The sequence below is a fragment of the Pleurodeles waltl genome, chromosome 10 (genome assembly GCF_031143425.1).
Source record: "Pleurodeles waltl isolate 20211129_DDA chromosome 10, aPleWal1.hap1.20221129, whole genome shotgun sequence".
Lineage (NCBI taxonomy): Eukaryota > Metazoa > Chordata > Amphibia > Caudata > Salamandridae > Pleurodeles > Pleurodeles waltl.
Genome location: NC_090449.1, coordinates 892047050 through 892070480, shown reverse-complemented (window position 1 = coordinate 892070480; position 23431 = coordinate 892047050).

Below are 23431 nucleotides of genomic sequence, written 5' to 3'. Positions count from 1 at the left end.
CCCTGCAAACACATTCAAACAAACACACATTGCCTCACCCATCCAGTATCCAGCAGTTTCAGTGATAAGAGGTACACGTTTATTTGAGCTGCAGATTATATGTTTAATATGACATATCACGTCATTGGTCTGCAGAAGAAATAAAACAATAACTAGTCACGATAAATTACTGGATCCATTACTGCCTTTGAGAGACAAAATCACCTACAGAGGCAGTGAAAGGAGAGGAGAGCTGAGAGAACAGATTCTTTTCTTATTGTCTGTAAAAAAGATAGAGCTCCAACTTACTTGTGTGCAGGGTTGTCTTTGCCATAATTATGACTTGAGGTCTTCAGGTCACACTCCTGTCTCCCAGAGAGCCCTGGATGGAGTTATTTATTGTATTTATTCAATTTCTCTGCCACAGACTGGGGATTTTCTTTGCGCAATGCCACATTCTTTTAGTAAAATGTGCCCTCTGGTACGTAGACCCTTCTGATCACACCCCACCATTTGAGTAAATAGGAAAGGGTGGACAATAATATCGGAGTGACATGAAGTTTTCAGAAACCCGGGCTGAACAAAAAACGCTCCAGGCTGTTTACAATCAGGGCTTCTGGTGGAGGAGGAGATAAGCCAGGGACGTCACTGCGTTCTGAGAAAATGTAAGGGCTTTGCGTGGGCAAGCCCTGTCAGCCCTACTGTGCAGCTTTCAGCCACATACTGACACAGGCACAGTGGGGCTTTTCAAAGTGCACAACTTTCACTCCGAAAATGTTGTGCAGAAAATGTTTTACTTTCATCATGTAATTAAATTTATGCTTCACTATAGAGGCCAGAAAAGGTTAGGGGCGCAGCCCCTTAGCCCTTAAACACCAGCCGCCACTGAATGATTGCGTAAGAATTTGTTCTGTTTTCTTAAGCCCAAGATGGGCCGCCATTCTCCTGTTTTCTTTCTTATAAGGAAGAATCGGGGATAGAAGTCTAAGCCTCTGTGAAAACTGAACTCACTCGATAGCTCCTTTTGCAAGTACTGTGAAGGCTTCCTTGATCAATAAGTGAAGATGAGGGGGGGCGCTCCCTTTGGAGGGCTGTGTCTGTACAGATTCTAGGGTGTGGCCATAAGTGATCAGGTCTAACCCATTTATCCAATGTTTCCTGTTACCATTGGGGTAGATGGTTGGAAATCTTCACACCCACAGGCTGAAGAGTGGTATCTGTACCCGATCTAGGTCACTATTTACGGCCTGCGTCTACTTTGGGAGAGTTGCTTTTGGCGAGGGCCTGGTTTAGTATAGACTGCTGCAGGTGGCTGACGGTACTGTTGCTGATAAGTTGTTGTGTACTGTGCTTGAAAGAGCTGCAACCCTGACGTTGGTATGATCCTCTATATGAGGAAAAACCTCTACCACGAACTCCCCAAAAGGGTACTTTTTTATATTCAAGGGTGCTGAGAGATCTAGCAGTATCAGTTTCTGTTTTTATTGCTACCAGTGCATCAACAATGTGTTTTCCAAACAGCGTTTCCCCGTCACAAGCCATATCCAAGACCTTAGACTGGACTTCCGGTCTGAAAGATGTCAATTTCAGCCATCTTTGGGCCTGAGGACTGCTGCTCTAGCAAGTTGACAAAAGCCTGTTGAAGCAATGTCAAGTGTGCTGTAGTGAATCTTATTTAGTTTTTATTGGAACACAATAGATTAGCTTAGCCCTTTGGCTTGCAGGCCTGTTCCCCGTTACCTAGTGACTTTTAACCTACTTAGCTTGCTCTGTCTTAGTCCATTTATTTTATTATTTATTTTAAGATGGCTGCTATTGTTTATAGTTAGAGAAATGTTGTGATTTGCATTATCAGGCCCAAATGGTCCCTCATCATCTGACTCCTCTATATCTAACAGATGTGATGGAGGAAAAGGTGCGACCTTACTAGGAGACATTAGTGCTGGAGTTACTATCCTTATGGCGACTTTTATAATCGTCAACTATATTGTTGACGCAGTGTCTGGAAGTGAGGTTATCGTCGCCAATGATGGTTTTGCTGTCGACGGTGTCTTTCTTGATGTTGCTGTTGACGGTGCTGTTGTCGATGGAGTAGTCATAGACTGGAGCGTTGGTGAATCCTCGTCGACAATATGGGAGCGACGATGGCCTAGTGGATGAGACAGTACTGTCGTTGTCAACGAGACTGGTGTTGACGGTGATATTATTGACCAGGTTTTTGTAGCGGTCTTAGATTTAGATGATTCTCCATATTTCTGAGATGGAGTCGTGGTTTTAGAAGAGGCCTCTGCAGAGATATTTTGATTTTCTCCTTTTTCAGAGGACCTTTATAGTGAGATTTTAAGGCCTTTCTACTCTCCTCTGATGTCCCCTCAGAGGATGTAGCCCTTTTTCTTGACCTCTCTGAAGTGTCACTGTTCTCTTCAGAAGTGGTAGTCTTTTGGCTTTTAGACTTCTGTAGCCACAGAAGTAGCCTCCCCTCTATCTTTTATGTCTCAACTCTATTTATTAAAATTTTCAATTAACACATACACCCTCCTACATTTGTGGCTGGTGGGGATAAGAAGAAGTAGAAGCAGCAGTAGTGCAAGTCTATCTACTCTAACCCAAAAAAGAAACCCCAACTAACCCTCCCGCCGCACTCCCTCAACCCCGTTAGAGTACTCCCGGAATGTTCCCAGCTAACAGTCAGCTGAGCTAGATAGAAGTATCATGTAAAAAATAAATCTCTTTAGGCGGTAGGGGGTGGGTCTGTGAGGCAAAGTGATCGAAGATATTTAGGGCAGGTTATCTCCCGAAATTCTTCAGAAGGCAGAGCTATAAATGGTGCCCACATTTCCCTGAAGGTGTCACCCTGAGACTGAAAAGCCAAGGTGAGTTTATCCATCCCTAGTAGACGCCAAAGCTTGTGCAGCCAACTGTGATGTGGGGGGAGTTTGTCTGTGCCCCAGAGGGCAAGGATGGTCTAATGAGCTGCACCCAGTGATAAGCAGATCTGCTGGCTTTTGCAAGATTTGAGTGGGTAATTTAGGTGATTAGGGAGGCCTAAGAGCACATAGGCGGGGAATATGGGGAGAGTTGTGTCAAGGAACTTGTCAATGTCCAGCAGTACTTCCACCCAGAACAGAGTCACTTTGGGGCAATCCCAGAGTATATGAAGTAGCGCCCCCTGCTGGCCACAATGCCTCCAGCAGAATGGACTTCGCGATTGGTTGTCCCTATGTAGTCTGGTTCGGGTCAGATACCAGTATGTAACTATCTTTGTGGCCACCTCGATACCCGCTATGGTTGTTGGCTGCATGTTTGGCTCTATAGTAAATGTCACCCCAATCTTTTGGCGAAGGTTGTCTGCCTAGTTCACGCTCCCAGTGCAACTGACTTGGGGCTTTACCTGTGGGGGTGTGTGGGGGGAAGCAGTAATAGGAGAAAATAAAGTTCAAAAATGGCACGTCTATTATTGGTTTTCATCATGGGTCATTTCTCAAATGCCATCAGGTGATGGCTCGCACTGTCATGGGTGGAACGATCATATAGCCAGTGTCTAATTTTGATGTAACACATCACGGGCGTCAAGGGCAAGGAGAAGGATGTTAGTAGTTTCTGTACAGCGACTGAGTCCCATACTTTCAATGTCCTTCTTTTAATCGGGGAAGAGTATAATCCCCATGCACGCTGGGCCAGCCTGAGGAATGGGGCTTACGATAGGTGAGTACCCACTATCGCCTGCTCCATAAAGAACCATGGCTTCTCCGATTCAGGCTGGGACCAGTCTATCAAATAGCGGAGTTGTGCTACCTGGAAATAGCTCAACAGTTGGGGTATCCCCAGCCCTGCCCCCACCCTGCCGGAGTGCAAAAACGTCTCTCTCTACCCATGCGTAGATATTTTCCATCCCATATGAAGTTCAGGATAGCGGACCGCAGTGACTGGGGGAGAGGGATCCAATAGGAGCGTCTGGAACAGGAAAAGAACCTTCCGAAGTATCGTCATCTTGACTGCAGCGATTCTTCCCAACAAAAAGAGACGATACAGCTGCCAGTTGGCAAGGTTCTGGGATATCTGTTCTGATACTGTTTTGTAAATGAGGATCGCGGTGCCCCGGTCTGTGGTGATTAAGTTGATGCCAAGATATGCAAAAGAGTCATTAATCCACTGTACTGGAAATCTCCAAGCTAGGCACGCCTCAGTAGGAGACAGAAGCGTAAGGTTGAGGGCTTGCAACTTGGTAACATTTACCAAGAAGCCGGAGACCACCCAAAAAAACTCCCTACATCAGAAAGAAATGCCAGTAAGGCAGACAGTGTGTTCTCTAGGGCTACTATGACATCATCTGTATATAAGTTAATTAAATGCTACTCCCCACCAAGGCGAAATGTCAGGGTTATTGCGGACTCTGTGTAAAGGGCTCCATATATAACACAAACAATATGGGTGAGAGAGGGCAGTCCTGTTTATTGTCTCTGCTGATGGGAAACAGACAGGATGTTATGCTGTTGACTCGTACTGCCACCTTTGGCTGGCCGTAATTGCTTAATATCCAGGAGTGGAAGCTAATCAGTGCCTGCTCAAGGTACAGCCAGTGAACTCGGTCAAACGCCTTTTTGGCGTCAACCAAGAGGAACTTGACCTGCCTCGTCGAACGAGCAGCTTTGTCGATGATATGGAGCAGCCGTTTAGTATTATCGCTGCATTGCTTGGGTGGTATAAAATCCGCCTGTGCAGAGTCTATGAGGCTAGGTATCAATGGGTTGAGGCGCGCTGCCAAAAAACTTGTAAAAAGCTTAGCGTCATTGTTTAAGAGGGAGATAGGATCCACATCATTGCTTGTCTTTCCCTACTTTAGGGATGACACTAACGGAGGCCTCCATCATAGAAGCTGGAATGGTGTCCGGGCCCGTGAAGGAATTAAACAACCTGGTGAGTATGGGAGCTGGAAGCATACAAAAGGCCTTGTAGAATGCCGCCGGTTAACCATCCGGGCCCGGTGATTTGCGGGTTTTCTGTTTTGCTATGCCAGATATGAATTCTTCTATGTTAATGGGTGCATCTAAATTGTGGGATTGAGCTGGGGTCACTTTAGTCTGATGGGCCTCCTGCAGGTACTCACTAGAATGCTCTGGTGGGAGTGGCAGTGCCGTGTACAGGCCAGCATAGAATGTGCAAAATTGCTCAGCTATGAGGCAGTCCTTTCTAATCTCTGTCCTGTCCTTACTCCTCAGGGCCCTCCACTTGAGTCGTCCGTCTTTGGGCTCTTAGTCGGTTGGCAAGAAGGCGGCCACTCCTGCCCCGCTCCAGTGTAAAATGAGTTTTTAAGATGTAATAGTGCATACTCTGCTCTGCCTGACTTACCCTGTTAACTGTTTCCTGGTGGCTACTAGTTGTCTCCAAACTCGAGGGGCCCGTTGCGTTGGTGTATGAGACCCAGTTCTTTCACCCTCCCCTGTAAAGTTTTGCGAATGTCCCTACAAGTCTTGTTGTCTGCTGCCCTGTTGGCTATGAATTCTCCTCTTATTACCGCCTTCATACAATCCCAGAGAAGGGAAATGGGCGTCTAAGGTGCGTAATTGATGTCAAGGAAATCATGGATAGCGGAGGAGATTGGTTGCATAACTGCGGGCCTCTGCAAGAGGGTTTCGCGGAGTCACCAAAGTTGATCTGCTCATGTTGTCGGTGGGAGCCTCAAATTGACTGTTATGTCAGCGTGATCAGAAAGGAGCCGTACCTCAGTGTTGATTGCAGCTATCCAATCAGAGACCTCCTTAGACCCTAGGAAGTGGTCTAGACGTGTGTAGGTTTTGTATGCATGTGAATAAAACGTGCATATAGGTTTTGTCTGCATGTGAATAAAACGTGTAATCACGTGTAGTCAGATGAGTCTCCCGCCAAAGGTCTTGTAGCACCATCACCTGTAGCGAACTCCTCTCTCCAAACTCAATTCTCCCCTACCCCCATGCCTGGCCGCTGTTGGGTCTACTTTGTTGCAAAAAACTATATTGAGATCGGCCCTATCAGTATAAATCTATCCTGTGTGGCTCTGATCTTTGCCCCTGTCTGTCGTAAGAAATGTTCCTGACCCTCATTGGGGAGGTAGAGGGACCCTAGTATCATTGAATGGCCCCAGATATAGAACCTTTAGGCCAGCATGCAGCCTTTAACCTCTGTCACTTTAGCCCCAACTTGACCTTGGAAAGAGTGTGCGATTAGGACAGCTACCCCAGCTTTCTTGGCAGGGGTTGAGGAATGAAATTGTTGGGGGAAGCATTTAGTACGAAGTCGGTGCCAGTCCTTGGGAGTTAAGTGTGCTTCTTGCAATAGCCAGATGTCTGCCCCTGAGCCCTCCAAGAAGGAGAGAACCGCTTGCTGTTTCACAGGATTATTCAGTCCCTTTACATTGAGGGACAGGACACGCAATTTATCATGTGTAGATGCCATGGGGTGATGTGACGTGGTAGCGCCCGACCCGCTGTTGGGTCCACGGTATCCGGTAAGAATCTGCATAGCTAATCAAACTATTAAGATCTGTGTGTAGTCGCCTGACACAGTATGACCTAGAAAAAGTAGTACTCTCAGCTATACAAAAACCCCTGAAGAAAAGGAACAACATCAGAATCAGAACAAACCAATCAACCAAATGTCCCTGGAAGATCTGGTGCCTTCAGGAGGCAGCAGGAGGTCCAGTGGAAAAAATAGGAGTCTGGTCCATGGTCCAGGTGAACAACATGATAATCAAGGCCCCCTGAAGCCTCCCCTCCGTGCCCACTACCCACTACCCCCTGCCCACCCTCCCCCCCAAAAAAATGCTCCCTTTGCTGCTTCCAGGGTTCACTTCTGTTTTCCATTAAGGTCAAGTGTCTGAGTCCCTCTGCAGAGTTTCCAGGACTGCTTTCTGTTCCTGGGCAGTGGTGGCTGGGTCTGGTCGCAAGTCATCAGGTGTGCTCTTCTACCTCTGCCCTCCAGATCCGGGCTTGACTTTTCATTTTTGCGTGTTGGAAGAGGTTTTATCTGCTGATTCTGGGTCAAGCCCCAGGAGGGTACACGCTGCCTGTAGCGACCTCATCTGGTAAAGCATCTCATCCCACATGAAAATGGTCCAGAATGGGTGTCCCCACGAGTATGGATTCCCTGGTCTCGAAGGAAGGAGGTCACCGGCTGAAAGTCTCTGCGTTCTGCAGGGTAAGAGCCGAGAGGTCTTGATACAATGTCAAAGAGTGACCTCTGAATTTCAGTGGGTGTTAGTCGCTCACCCTGCGGAGGATTTGTTCCATGGTGGCGAAATTGTGTACATACAACAGAATATCGGAGGATCTCATTGTTCCAGATCTGGAGAACCCTACTCTGCGTGCTCTGTCTAGTTGGATCAGGTTGTCATTTGAGGTTCCCAGAATCTGGGTGAAGAGGGACTGTACATAAGACGCACGTTGCCTTCTTCCGCCCCTGCTAGGGCTTCCCTTGTGCAAATATTATTGTGTCGAGATCTGTTTTCCAAGTCCTCAGTTTGTGCCTGTAAATCAATATGCTGCTCTGCAAGGTGGAGGACCTCTTGGCGGAGGTGTTCTATTTCTTTGTTGCAGGGCATTTCTCTGTCCTCCAGGGTAGACACCCTGTCCTCCAGCTCCGTAAGGTCCTTACGCATCATCGCTTTCTTGCCTTGGGAGAGGTCTTTTTTGACAGTCTGAAGATCTTCTTTGAGGGACGTGAAGAGAGCTTCCATGAAAGAATGAGTGACGGGCCCTCTGCTTCACTGTCTCCCAATGGTGGAGTGTGGGGGGGGGGAATTTGCGAACCCTCTCCTTGAGTCTCTGCAGGCTTCAAAAGCATATCCCTAGGGGTACGGTCCTTTTTAGTCTTTGGCCCCAGCCATTGATGAGCATCTCCCCAAGCCTCCTAGCCAAGACTAGGCCAGTAGTCCGCTATGTCCCCAATATCGTGTGGGCCACCCCAGGAGAAAGGGCCTACAGGGCAATAACGCTCGAGACGTGTGTAGTAAGTAGGCCAGTGCCCAGTAGGCTAGCTAGTAGTCGATCTATGCCGGGGTACCACTGCTGCTGTCAGGATGTGCAGGTTTGGGCACAGATCCCAGGTGTGAACAAGCATGAGTGAATCTGCGCTGGGGCACCACTGCCGTCTTCAGGATGTGCTGACTGGGGCATAGATACTAGGCATGAACAAGCATTTCCCTTGGAGGCCCGTGGTGTGCCCTCTGGGCAGTAGTAGTGTATTCCGATGTGCAGGCCGTGAACCGCAGCGTGCCCCCCACTGGGCACAGAATGCGCCCGCAGACAAACCCTCAGAGGAAATAGTAAGCACAGCGGGGCCCACGTAGGCTATGGAGCCAGACTGCAGTCCCTTGTATTGCTCTTAGGGCCGGTATATGTGTGATCGCGTGCAATAATGGCCGGGCGCAATCCACGGGCTGCACCCAGGCCCGGAGGGTGGGTGGGGGGAGCCACGCCCGCCCCACGAGATCAAGGGGCCATGGTTGGCATGCTCAGCAGCTGCCGTAACCGAGGGTTTGCTGAGTCCACATGGGCATCCCACCACCTCTTCCTCTGTGTCTGTTTTCCTGGGGCACGGTCCAGGCTGGTCGGGAGGCTGACTTCTCCCCTCAGGGGGATTGGGGATTGTGCACTGCCTGCACCCTCAACTTGGGAGGGTGTGGAGCTGCCTCACCGCAGGTCTCGGGCAGCCTACATTCTGCTGATCGGGCCTCACCCACGGTGTCTCACTCCTCGGTGGTTCGATAAAACAGGGCTGAGCATCCATCTCACCGCGCGGCCCTTTCTCCTTCCTCACAACTGTTTGCTCCCACTCGATCGCTGGCGATGTCTTCACCCGCCAACTTTCTTACAAAGGGAACCTAGGAGGGCCAACGGCCATGCGAGAGTCCACCAAGCCCAACACAGAATGCAGATGATTTACGGACAGCCACTGAGGAGAGAGCCGGCTTTGCTTCCTGTCTCTCCGCCATCTTGGCCACGCCCCCCTCTATGTTTTAGAGTCTTTGTAGAGAAGGTTCTACTTATCTTATAGTCCTTTACCTGGTGTCTTGGGTAGAGGCATTACTGTAATTTCTTATGTGAGTCCTCCACATGAAAACTTTTTCCCACCGGATTTGAAGAGTCCTTTCTTGGAAGTTCCAGACATTTTCAGCAGATTTGTAGGTTGAAGTAAGGAAAAAACTGAGCAGAGCTCAGGGAGGCTCCCTTCAAACGAAGTGTGGTGGAAAATCTGAGGGATGTAGTCTCTCTTGGGAGTATTGTAGAAGGTGCCTTCGCCTGACTGGTCATAGTTCAATTTAGTCCTTTTAAAAATAAAATAAAAAATGGACATAGATATGTTATTAAAGAGACTGTTTAATGCCTTTAGGGCCTATGGTAATGATACACACTGCTATGTTATGGTGCCGTGGGACTCCCACTTCCAAGACAGGAATGATTCAAACATGTAAATCAATGCAAGACCCAATACTGGAGAACTAGAGAGTCCAGGGGGTCTAAGATACGTACACTATTTGAGGCCGTCATTCTTTGCTTTTTTTACTTCACTGACCTTTACAATGCGCAGCAGTTTGTTAATTTTGGTTGTCAACTTCATCCTCAGCATCTGATACTAGTTCCAGCTCGTAGATACGGTTATCATGTTTACCAATCCGTTCTTTCATGCGATCTAGCCTGTATGTGAGCCTAGCTATCTTGGAGTAGGTTATAAGCCTTTGCTTTATTTGAGTTAGACTGCGCCAAGTCCTGGTAGAGAATGGGCCAGGAGGGGTTCTCGTCAGAGAGAAGTCATGGTCTGACTCTCCATTCCTGGATCCTGTCCAGAACTTATTTTCAAAGACCAACTTGGTCTGTCTGTGGTCCTATTTATTCATTGTTGTGCTGTGTCGGGGGACTTAAATGAAGGTCTCCTCTTTAACATGTGGTCCAAAGGTGCAGGCAGATGGTGTTCCCACATCAAGAGGCCCAGGTGTTCTCCCATACATTGATCGCAAACAGCTTTAAAAAGTATTGACAGTAAAAGCATGAAATTACAATGCATTTTAACAAAATATGATGCGGTGTTGAAGAATCTATACCGCCCTGTCAAGTCCATAGGTCAGTACATCACTAGTGGATGCAGTTTCTATAGCCAAATCCAGTGCCACCTGTAGGGCCCCTGCAACATTATAGGGTGAGGGCTTGGCAATGTACAAGTTTCACTACTTTAGTCCAATGCATATGGGGGTGAGAAAGCAGACCAGTCTCTGATTCCTCACTGTCCAGAGTCTGCCGTTTGGTTCAGTATATGTGAACCGGAACACGTGCCACTATGTGGAAGGGCACCAAGACCAGCAATTTATTTGAATGAGCCAGCTCTGGGCCTGTAAAGCCGTAAGCAAAGAAGGTGTCTGGCCCCTTTTCAAAGCCCCTCCTCCACACGACATTGCACAGTTAAACAATTCATTTAACTTCAGTAATGCTTTGTCTGCTGGACACACTAACAGCAGATTCCTCATCGTGTAAGTACCCAGAGATGATAGACTTGATCCAGAGAGGTTTTTCTTAGTGATTCCCTTTGCTCATCGGTAGATGGTGTTGTGTGGCTCTGTGTTGGGTCCGTCCTGCCCTGGAAGTCATGTCAGAGTCCCTTCATAGTTACCAACTTCGCACGTTGAAGTGATATCCTTTCTGATATCTGGCTGTGCCATTAAACATAGAGGCTTAGTGATCAGATTGTGCCAGTGTGCAGATCTTTAAATTAGAACCTTATTATGATGGACCAAAAGAGTGCATTTCCCAGAATGGGGAGGTGGGTAGGTGGTGGGAATCCGCTGGTAAATACAGTATCCATCAGAAAGAACGTTACAGGAGATTAGTAACTTGTTGTAGGAAGTTGGATCTGTATGTACTATTTCAAAGTAAGAAATAGCATGCACAGAGTCCAAGGGTTCCCCTTAGAGGTAAGATAGTGGCAAAAAGAGATAATTCTAATGCTCTATTTTGTGGTAGTGTGGTAGAGCAGTAGGCTTATCAGTGGGTAGTGTTAATGCTTTTGTTGTACACACACAGGCAATAAATGAGGAACACACACTCAAAAGACAATTCCAGGCCAATAGGTTTTTATATAGAAAAATATATTTTCTTAGTTTATTTTAAGAACTACAGGTTCAAGATTTACAAACAATACTTTGAATGAAAGGTATTTCACTCAGGTATCTTAGGAACTTTGAATAATCACAATAGCATGTGTCGTTTTGGCAAAAATGGCAATAAGCTATTTTAAAAATGGACACTTAGGTGGTCATTACATTGGTGGTAAAAGCCGCGTTCCACCGTGCAGAAGACCGCCAACACACTGCTGCGGCAGCGGAAAACTGCCACCGCTATTATGACCCACAGGTCGGAATCCGCCAAAATTCAGACACCGACACAAGTCCTGCACACCATAGGTCAGTGATAAACTGGCGATAACAAAACCTCCACCATCACTCCAACTGAAATACGCCCACATTATCACGACACACGAATCCACGTGGCGGCCTTTCAACCGAGGTATTCCATTGGCGGTACACACCACCGCGCTAAAAAAATACACACACTCCTACAAAACACAGCCACATTGGACAATTCGAAATACACACACCTGATATACATACACACACCACTCCCACACACCCAATACAATATAAAACACATACCCACAAACCACCATGACCACAATTACTGAGAGAAGGCCAGAGAGAGAGACCACCATCAACAATACGAGCATCCACAGGCACACAACACCATCACCCACATAACTTCCACGCACCGCACACTACACACCACTACATATCAGCACACTTATCACCCCACACACCAACCCACACATCACTTACACCACCCCATGTCATGGCAACAACACCCCAGGTTCTCGGAGGAGGAGCTCAGGGTCATGGTGGAGGAAATCATCCGGGTAGAGCCACAGCTATTCAGATCACAGGTGCAGCACACCTCAATTGCAAGGAAGATGGAGCTATGGCGAAGAATAGTGGACAGGGTCAACGCAGTGGGACAGCAGCCAAGAAATCGGGAGGACATCAGGAAGAGGTGGAACGACCTACGGGGGAAGGTGCGTTCCGTGGTCTCAAGACACCACCTGGCGGTTCAGCGGACTGGCGGCGGACCCCCACAACTAACAACTTGGGAGGAGCAGGTCTTGGCAATTCTGCATCCTGAGGGCCTCGCAGGAGTCGGTGGAGGAATGGACTCTGGTAAGTCAAATCTTAATTATTACATCCCCCACCCTACCTGCATGCCAGCACATACCCCCAACCCTCACCCTCACCCCCAGCACCCCAACTCCTCACAAATGTCCTAACATCACAAACCACACATCCTAACCCCAAGCCCTGCATGCAACAACAAAGCATGGACACCCATCACTAAAGCATGCCCACTGCACATACCCATACACCCCCCTAAACCATCATCACACAAGGTCCCACACAGGAATGCAAGCACTGGAGTACACGGTCACCCACCCATTGCACACCATGCCACACACAGATGTAATACCCATACTTGTATACCCCTGCAGGACCACTACCCAACGTCACTGGACGGGAGGGTCCACACATGTCCACACCACCAACCGAAGAGGCCCACAGTGACCTCTGTCCAACTGGATCTAGATGACCAGCCCGGCCCATTGGGGACCTCGGGACAGTCGGTTCCCCACACCCAGTCACAGGCCACCACAGAGCTTCCCCCCCTCTGGAAACACCAGCACAGCACCGACCCAGCGGGCCCATACCTCCGTCCCCAGGACATGTCAATCAGCTGTGTGTCCACCACTACAGGGAACCCAGGCTAACCCACCGCCCCAACAACAACAGGGACCTGGGGGCAGTGGTAGTGGGCACATGGTCCAGGGGACACAGGGGAACTGGGAGGTCTGCTGTGCGACAGGGGGCGGACAGGCCCAGGGAACCCACACTCCACGAGGCCCTCTCCTCCATCATGGGAGCCTACCACCACTCCCAGGAGACGATGGCAACGGTACTGGCCAAGTTTCAGGAGACCCGGCGCCTGCAGGAGGAACAGTATATGGGCTTCAGGGAGGAACTCAGAACCATCAATTCCACCCTGTGCACCATCGTAGGGGTGCTGAAGGAAGTAATCAACACCAGGAGGGACACTGTGGCACTACACGGGCCCCTGATACTAGCCTGGACGATAACCTGCCCACCACCTCCGCCGGCGCTAGTGGACAGGAGGCACTGCCACAGGACCAGCACCCCACCCCCTGCAGAGGGAGAACCACCTCGCAAACGGTCCCTGAGATCCAGGAACAAAACAGAGAACAATGCCAAGACCCCCGCCAAGAAATGAGACCACCCTGATTGTCATCCTACTGTCCCACTTTGTCACCCTGTCCATCCTTAAACTGCCCCAGCTCCACTTCCTATGCCCATTTGGGCAATGCACCTGTGAGACTAATAGACTGGACTCTGCCATGGACATTCCTCCGCCATCACCCCTCACCATTTTACAACCCCTTCCAATATTGAGCACTTAAATAAACACCCTTAAAGCACAAAACAATCTGGAGTCAGTCTGTGATTTCGGAATACTGTATTAACAATAACTGTGGCAAAAAGCTATTTAATTTGTAATGTCAACATACCTATGTCGCACAGCTCTAGTCCATGAGGAATCAAAGCAGATGTCACACTGTGGGACCCAGATCTGTTAAATTGTAAGGGAAAGTGACAACTCAGTGACCATACACTGGGTGAAAACGACAGACAGTAGAGAGGCAGTAGTGTTTAAGTACATGTAGTAGGCAGGTCTGTATTCTTACCTGTGTTTCACTGGAAATATTGCTGGATCACTGAGTCCCTGTTGTCCATGTCTTCTTCCTCTGTTTCCTCGTCTTCACTGTCCACATTCTCCACAGCTGCCACAACACCGCCATCTGGACCATCCTCCTGCAGAAAAGGCACCTGTCGTTGCAATGCAAAGTTGTGAAACATACAGCAGGCCACGATGATCTGGCACACCTTCTTTGGTGAGTAGAATAGGGATCCACCTGTCATATGGAGGCACCTGAACCTGGCCTTCAGGAGGCCGAAGGTCCGCTCGATCACCCTCCTAGTTCACCCATGGGCCTCATTGTAGCGTTCCTCTGCCCTTGTCCTGGGATTCCTCACTGGGGTCAGTAGCCATGACAGGTTGGGGTAACCAGAGTCACCTGCAAATGACGAGGGACAACTGTTAGACACACACTAACCTGGAGGGATATCCCCAGACCCAGACAACCATTCCCACTGACTAGCTTCCAGGTGCTCACCTAATAGCCACACACGGTGCCTCTGGAGGTGACCCCTCACATAAGGGATGCTGCTATTCCGCATGGCATTCACATGGGAGATGTACTGGTCTGCCAAACATACCATCTGTACATTCATTGAATGATAACTCTTCCGGTTTCTGTACACCTGTTCACTCCTCTGGGGGGATGGGTACCAAAGCCACATGTGTCCCATCAATGGCACCTATGATGTTGGGGATATGTCCCAGGGCATAGAAATCACCTTTCACTGTAGGCAAATCCTCCACCGGAGGGAAAACGATGTAGCTCTGCATGTGTTTCAGCAGGGCAGACAACACTCTGGACAACACGTTGGAAAACATAGGCTGGGACATCCCTGATGCTATGGCCACTGTTGTTTGAAATGACCCACTTGCAAGGAAATGGAGCGCTGACAGCACCTGCACTTGAGGGGAGATTCCTGTGGGATGGGGGATAGCTGACATCAGGTCTGGCTCCAACTGGGTACACAGTTCCTGGATTGTGGCACGGTCAAGCCTGTATGTGATTATCACTTGTCTTTCCTCCATTGTCAACAGGTCCACCAACGATCGGTACACCGGAGGATGCTGCCATCTCCTCACATGTCCCAACAGACGGTGCCTATGAAAGACAACAGCGAGCACAGAGTCAAACAACTCAAAGGTACGTACCCACAGCTTACACAGAACACCATTCATAATCTAAAAAGTGGCCTGTATGTGTGTTGAGTCTAGGCCTAGGTATGTGTGATGCAGTTGAAAATGAAGCCATGTGGGCCCCTGAAATGGCGGCTGCCTGACCTGTAAAATGGGAGAATGGGATGTGAGGTAACTGCGCTGGTGTTGTACACCGTCGCGGTAGGCAGTCGAAGACCGCGGTGCATTGCTGCATTGGTTAACATTGGACCCTATGGGTCCCAGGAGCCAATGACGATGTACGCCGGCGGTGACGGTATGCACCGCCGCGGACGTGACCGCCATTTTCTATCTGTTCAATCACTCGATACCTGATCTTCGACAGGAGAAGACCTACACTGCAAGTGCTGCTGTGACCTCGGTCTGGAAGAGACAATGGCTCGAGTGTCTGGGGAAAGGGACCCTGCACATCGGAGGAGTTGTAGAAACTCGTGAATGGGGTCCTCCCCCAGTACACGCTACTCTACGGTCCTCCAGACAAACAGGTAAGTACACTGGGAGCATCCTGTATGGGCTATGCCTGTGTGGAGAGGGGTGGATGTAAGAAGGAAGGGGGGAGAGTGCGGCGTGCAAGAAACAATGGTGAGTGTATGTGCCACATGGCAAGGGTAGGGATGGGGGCCAATCACTTTGATGGTGCAGTTGGTAATAACTTTCTCTTCCCCCTGTACAAATCATGTAGGTCGGCGCCCACCAGAAAAAAGATATTTGGTGTGCCATCGCCAAGGACATCCGGACCCTGGGGGTCTACCACAGACGGAGCACCCACTGCCGGAAAAGATGGGAGGACATTCGCTGCTGGAGCAAGAAGACGGCGGAGGCTCAGCTGGGGATGGCCTCCCAACGTGGGAGGGGTGCCCGTCGCACCATGACCCCCCTGATGTTCAGGATCCTGGCGGTGGCGTACCTGGAGTTGGATGGGCGATTGAGGGCATCACAGCAGCCCACATGGCCATGGAGGGCCACACTACGGAATCAGACTTCACCAGTGGGACTGAGGGCTAGGGGAGCTCCACGGCGGGGACAAGAGCTGAGACCAGTGACACGGACTTGTCCTCTGATGGGAGCTCCCTTGTGGTGGTGGCAACATCTGTGCCCCCCCATCTACAGGTACAGCCGCCACCCCCCCTCCAACACCGCTCTCCCAGCAGCCCCTCAGCCTTCGCCCCGCGCCCGCTCACCCGGGAGGGTGGGCATCACCTACGCCCCAGGTACCTTAGGCCCTGCCCCAGTCACCCCTGCTGCCCTCAGTGAGGAGGCCATTGACCTCCTCAGGTCCCTCACTGTTGGGCAGTCTACCATTTTGAATGCCATCCAGGGTGTATAATGGCAGTTGCAACAAACCAATGCATTCCTGGAGGGCATTCATTCTGGTCAGGTGGCCCTTCAGCAAGCTTTTCAGACTCTGGCCTCAGCACTGATGGCAGCCATTGTCCCTGTGTCTAGCCTCCCCCCTCCACCCAGATGCAATCCCCTGAACCCCAGCCTATCCCAAGCACACCTACAGACCAGCATGCACACATGTCAACACACAAGGGAAGCTCAGGCAAACATAAGCACCACACATCCCACAGGCACTCACACAAGCATCACACACATGCAGACACACCAACATCCACTGTATCCCCCTCCTCCTCGTCTCCCTCCTCCCTCCCAGTCTCGTCTACACTCACACCTGCATGCACTACCTCTACAGCCACTACTACCATCACCAGCACACCCACCACCACACCCCGCTCACGTGCAGTCACCACCCCCACTACCATTCACACGTCCCCTGTGTCCTCTCCCAGTGTGTCTGTGATGCCCCCTCCCAAGATACACAAACGCAGGCACACACCCACCCAACAGCCATCCACCTCATGACAGCCTCCAGCGCATGCACCTTCACCCAAAGTCAGAAAACGAACACCTCCTACAGCCACAACCTCTTCCTCCACTCCCAAAGCCCCTCTAGCTACCCGTCCCAGTGGCTCCAAAACCTTTTCCTGTCCAACCTTGACCTCTTTCCCTCACCTCCTCCACCTCGTCCGTCTCCTAGGTCCCGAACTAGCACCTCAGCCACAACATCTCCGGGACCAGTGGTGCCTGTAGTCACTAGAATATGGAGTGCACCGGCCACCAGGGCAGCCAGTGTAGCACGGAGCCACAGCACAGACAGTCCCCCACCTGTGAAGCATCAGAAGTTGGCCAGTGCCCGGCGGGAGAGGGAGAAGACTCCAGCCACCAAAGTCGCTCCCAGGGGTACAGGTGGGAGTGTGGAGTCAGCTGCGACACCTTCCAAGGTGGGGAAGGGGCATAAGAAAGTCAGCAAGTCTGGGAGGAGCAGCACAGTGGAGAAGACTGCCATCATCCCGCTGCCCAGGAGGCCACCGCCAGCACCAGCCCTGCTGCCCAGGAGGCCACCGCCAGCACCAGCCCAGCAGGCCACCGCCAGCACCAGCCCAGCTGCCCAGTAGGCCTCCGCCAGCACCAGCCCAGCTGCCCAGGAGGCCACCGCCAGCACCAGCCCAGCTGCCCAGGAGGCCACCGCCAGCACATGCCCCGCTGGGCCATGAAGGACCGCCAGCACAAGCCGCGCTGGGTCATGAACGACCGCCAGCACAAGCCCCTCTGGGACAGAGAGGACCGCCAGCACAAGCCCCGCTGGGCCATAAAGGACCGCCAGCACAAGCCCCGCTGGGACAGATAGGACTGCCAGCACAAGCCCCGCTGGGCCATGAAGGACCGCCAGCATAAGCCCCGCTGGGACAGAGAGGACCGCCAGCACAAGCCCCGCTGGGACAGAGAGGACCGCCAGCACAAGCCCCGCTGGGACAGAGAGGACCGCCAGCACAAGCCCCGCTGGGACAGAGAGGACCGCCAGCACAAGCCCCGCTGGGACAGAGAGGACCGCCATCACAAGCCCCGCTGGGCCATGAAGGACCGCCAGCACAAGCCCCGTTGGGACAGAGAAGACTGCCAGCACAAGCCCCACTGGACCATGAAGGACCTCCAGCACACGCCCCGCTGGGACAGAGAGGACCGCCAGCACAAGCCCAGCTGGGCCATGAAGGACCGCCAGCAAAAGCCCGCTGTGCCATGAAGGACCGCCAGCAGCTGAGTCACTGCAAAGGAGACCGCCGCTGAACAGGGCACCGCTGCCTCAAGCACCACTGAACAGGGCACCGCCGTCTCAAGCACCGCTGAACAGGGCACCGCCGTCTCAAGCACCGTTGAACAGGGCACCGCCGTCTCAAGCACCGCTGGCCCAAGAGCGACAAGGGCACTGACGCTACTGAGTCTGTCACGGGCAGAATGAAGCACTCTGGGCACCATGCCCCCTCCAGAACCAGTGGAGAGATCCATCCACTACCTCTGTCCTTAGCAGGATGAAGCACTCTGGGCACCATGCCCCCCCCCCAGAACCAGTGGAGACTGTTATCCACTTGAGAGACTGTGGCTTTGCACTCCCCAGGATTGAACAGTGGGCAAACCACCCACTGTAGAGACTTGAGAGACTGTGGCTTTGCTCTCCCTAGGATTGCACAGTGGGCAACCCACCCAATGTAGAGACTTGAGAGACTGTGGCTTTGCACTCCCCAGGATTGAACAGTGGGCAACCCACCCACTGTAGAGACTTGAGAGACTGTGGCTTTGCACTCCCCAGGATGGAACAGTGGGCATGTGGCCCTCTTGTGGATTTGGCATTGTGCACTCAACCGGCTGAGGTGCCCCCTTTTCCCTCCCCATGAGGTGCCTGTTTTCTTGCTCTCTGATGCCCCTGCAGTGTTCTCTCCGTCATGGTCGGGGGATCTTGTGTGGGCCTCGCCCATACCGTGTGGGCCCAGTGTTCCACTGACTTAATTGGAGCACTACCTGGACTACTATGCTTGGTGTATATTTTGTACATGGTGTATATATATATTTTTGCCTACTTGCTTTTAATATATTACAATGGTTACACTCATTTTCTATTGTCTTTGCATTCTTCCAGAGGCTTGGGGGGTGTAACTGTGATGTATCAACATGTATTAGTGTGTGTGTTGTCCTGGGTGAGGGTGGGGTTGGGGGTGTTGCGTGTGTCCCCATGTTTTTCCCTCTCCCCTTCCCTGTGTCGTAGGTGCAGTACTCACCGTGGTCTTGGCTGCCGGCGTTCGTGCTCCTAGTAGAGGAGCAGGAAGACAATCGCAGGGGAGAATTTGGAGTTTCAGGTCCATGGTGTCCTCGTTCCTTGTGGGGTGTGTAGAGGTGAGCGTTTTCCCTTCAAAATCCTGTTTTGGACGTGTTTTTATCCGTGGTGAATCTGCCCCGGAAAAGGTGGCGGATTGGCCTGTTGTGATACTGTGGGCGGTACTTTGTCCTCCGTCTGTCTGTTGGCGGTGACAGCCACGCTGTTTGTTTGTACCGCCGTGGCGGTCGGAGTGTTAAAGTGGCTGTCTTTGTTGGCGGTTTCCGCCACGGTCGTAATTTCAACATTTTTACCATCGGCCCGTTGGCGGTCTTACCGCCGCTTCAACAACGTCCGCCAGGGTTGTAATGACCCCCTTAGTGCATAAATCAACAGTTCCTGGGAGAGGTAAGTATTTGTTAGTTTCACAGGTAAGTAAAGCACTTACAGGGTTCAAAGTTGGGTCCAAGGTAGCCCACCGTTGGCCCCAAAGTTACCACACCAGCAGCTCAGGGCCGGTCTGGTGCAGAGATCAAAGTGGTGCCCAAAACACATAAGCTTCAATAGAAATAGGGGTGCCCCGGTTCCAGTCTGCCAGCAGGTAGGCACCCGCGCCTTCGGAGGGCAGACCAGGGGGGTTTTGTAGGGCACCCAGGGGGACACAAGCAGGCACAGAAAGTACACCCTCAGGGGCACAGGGGCGGCCGGGTGCAAACAGGCGTCGGGTTCGCAATAGAGATCAATGGGGAGACCCGGGGATCTCTTCAGCGATGCAGGCAGGCAAGGTCGGGGGCTCCTCAGGGTAGCCACCACCTGGGCTAGGAAAAGGGCCGCCTGGGGGTCGCTCCTGCACTGGAGTTCAGTTCCTTCAGGTCCTGGGGGCTGTGGGTGCAGTGTGTTTTCCATGCGTCGGGTTCCTTGAAGCAGGCAGTCTCGGTCAGGGGGAGCCTCTGGATACCATCTGCAGGCGTTGCTGTGGGGGCTCAGGTGGGTCAACTCTGGCTACTCACGGGCTTGCAGTCGCCGGGGAGTCCTCCCTGTAGAGTTCGTTTTCCGCAGGTCGAGCCGGGGGTGTCGGGTGCAGAGTGGAAAGTCTCACCCTTCCGGCGAGAAACGTGTGGTCTTTAAAAGTTGTTTCTTTGTTGCAAAGTTGCAAGCTGGTTGAACAGAGCTGCTGTCCTCAGGAGTTTCTGGGTCCTTTTAGATGCAGGGTAGTCCTCTGAGGCTTCAGAGGTCGCTGGACCCTGGGGGATGTGTCACTGTTGCAGTTTTTCTCGAAGTGGGGAGACAGGCCGGTAGGGCTGGGTCCAAAGCAGTTGGTGTCTCCGTCTTCTCTGCAGGGCTTCAGGTCAGCAGTCCTTCTTCGTCTTCAGGTTGCAGGAATCTAGTTTCCTAGGTTCTGGGGTGCCCCTAAATACTGAATTTAGGGGTGTGTTTAGGTCTGGGAGGGCAGTAGCCAGTGGCTACTGTCCTTGTGGGTGGCTACACCCTCTTTGTGCCTCCTCCTTGAGGGGAGGGGGGGCACATACCTATTCCTACTGGGGGGATCCTCCAAAATCAAGATGGAGGATTTCTAAAGGCAGGGGTCACCTCGGCTCAGGACACCTTAGAGGCTTTCCTGACTGGTGGGTGACCCCTCCTTGTTTTTTTCATTATCTCCCCTGGCATTGCCACCAAAAGTGGGGGCTGTGTCCAGGGAGAGGGCATCTCCACTAGCTGGAGTGCCCTGGGGCATTGTAACACGAAGCCTGAGCCTTTGAGGCTCACTGCTAGGTGTTATAGTTCCTGCAGGGGGGAGGTGTGAAGCACCTCCACCCAGAGCAGGCTTTTGTTTCTGTCCTCAGAGAGCACAAAGGCCCTCACCACATGGGTTCAGAAACTAATCTCTCAGCAGCAGGCTGGCACAGACCAGTCAGTCCTGCACTGAACAATTTAGTAAAATACAGGGGGCATCTCAAAGATGCCCTCTGTGTGCATTTTTTACTAAATCCAACACTGGCATCAGTTTGGGTTTATTATTCTAAGAAGTTTGATACCAAACTTCCCAGTATTCAGTGTAGCCATTATGGAGCTGTGGAGTTCGTATTTGACAAACTTCCAGACCATATACTTAATATGGCCACAACTGTACTTAAAATTTCTAAGAATAGACTTAGACACTGTACGGGCATATTGCTCATGCAGCTATGCCCTCACCTGTGGTATAGTGCACCCAGCCTTAGGGCTGTAAGGCCTGCTAGAAGGGTGACTTACCTATGCCACAGGCAGTATTTTGTGTGCATGGCATCCTGAGGGAGATGCCATGTCGATTTTACCTTTTTTTCCCCACCAACACACACAATCTGCAATGGCAGTGTGCATGTGTTAGGTGAGGGGTCCCTTAGGGTGGCACAACATATGCTGCAGCCCTTAGGGACCTTCCCTGGTCACAGGGCCCTTGGTACCACTGGTACCTTTTACAAGGGACTTATCTGTGTGCCAGGGGTGAGCCAATTGTGGAAACAATGGTACATTTTCGGTGAAAGAACACTGGTGCTGGGGCCTGGTTAGCAGGGTCCCAGCACACTTCTCAGTCAAGTCAGTATCAGGCAAAAAGTGGGGGGTAATTGCAACAGGGAGCCATTTCCTTACACTTGTTCTGCTGATGGATACTTCTAACCAAGGATTCCTCACTTTGTCTATCGATACAAAAGCAGCACTTCCCCAGTGTAGCCACCATTCTTGGTCAGTTAGGCAACGCTTGCAGAGTTCTTCTGCCCTGGTATTTAAAGACCCTGCCTACTGCTGTACAACCAGGGAGATGCCCTGATGATTAAGCTAGTTCCATGGACATGACTCTGGGCATGTTTCTCACTATCCCACTGCTCCCTTTTTGTTGCAGTACCATTTGTCTGTGGTGTTGTCCATGAGAACCTATATCTGTCCCTCTTTGACAGACAGAAGGAATGCTTTCAATGTCAAGCAAATCACCAATAGCTCCAGCAAGCTGATGTGGCGGAATTCCACTAAAGTTCTCTGATCTCCATTTCTCCCAGGTGACATCCCCAACCCAGCAATGATGCATCTGTCACAATAGTTCTGGATTGGGAGAGGGTTTTCCACTGGTCCCCTCCAACACCTGCGTGGAACCCTAAAGGTTGTCCTGAGCTCACTGCAGAACGTGCATATGCCACCTGATGTAGTACATGAGCATGATGCAGGAAGCCAAGAGACCAAGAAGCCTCATGTCAGAGGTTGAAACATCTGGACCATAGCCCAAATGTTCTGGACTTGTTGAGGTGGAAGAAAGGCTCAAAAGTGCACTGTGCCCATGATGGTTCCAATAAAGGGGAGTCTCTGTGAATGAGTCAAGTGTGATTTTGGAACATTGATGGAAACCCTAGTGATGACAACAAGTTTGCAGTCTTCTGGAGGTCTTCCACAACTGTCTGAGGCGAGCTCACCTCCAACAACTACTAGGACTTCCACGACTGTCTGAGGCAAGCTCACCAGCAACTACTAGTCATCAAGGTTTGGGAAGACTGGTATTCCCAGCCTCCAAAGGTGAGCAGCAACCACCACCATTGCTTTTGTGAACACCTGAGGTGCATTGTTAAGGTAGGAGGGGAGCACTGAGAACTGAAAGTGCTTGTGACCTACCTGACACTGCAGGTAACACCTGTGGGACTGCAGGATGGATATGTGGAAATATGTGAACCACAGGTCCAATGCTACCATCCAGACTCCTGTCTCCGGGGCAGAGAGAACCTGGGCCAGGGTGAGCACTTTAAAAATGTCCTTCTTGAGGAAGAAATTCCGGGGGCAAAGGTCGGGGATAAGACTGAGGTCCTCCTTCAGCACCAGGAATTAAAATAAGTAGCTATCAATGCAATCTCCAATGCTGCCACCCTCCCTATAGAATACCCTGAAACTCCCCTCCCAGAATGGACTAGGGGTTCTCCTGGAGGTGTGGGAGGCATGTTTGGAGGGGTAGAGAAGAATTGAAGGGCACATCAGTTTTGGATGATTTAGGGGCACCCATTGGTCTAATGATATGCTCTGCCACCGATGGAGGTAAAAGGTGATTTGACCTCCTTCAGGGGACCGTGACCTGCTAAGGGCAAATTAAAGTGGTTATTTAGGCGGCTAAGGATGGAGCGGCAGTGAATGGGTGGTTTGTTGCTCCTGGGGATCTAGATGTTGGCAGCCTGATTCCTGACCTGTGCCTAGAAAGGCCTGCTGTTGCTGAGGCAAAGTCTGGCCTGAGCTAGAGCCTTCTTCTGAAGCATCAAAAGGGGTGATATTGTTGTGG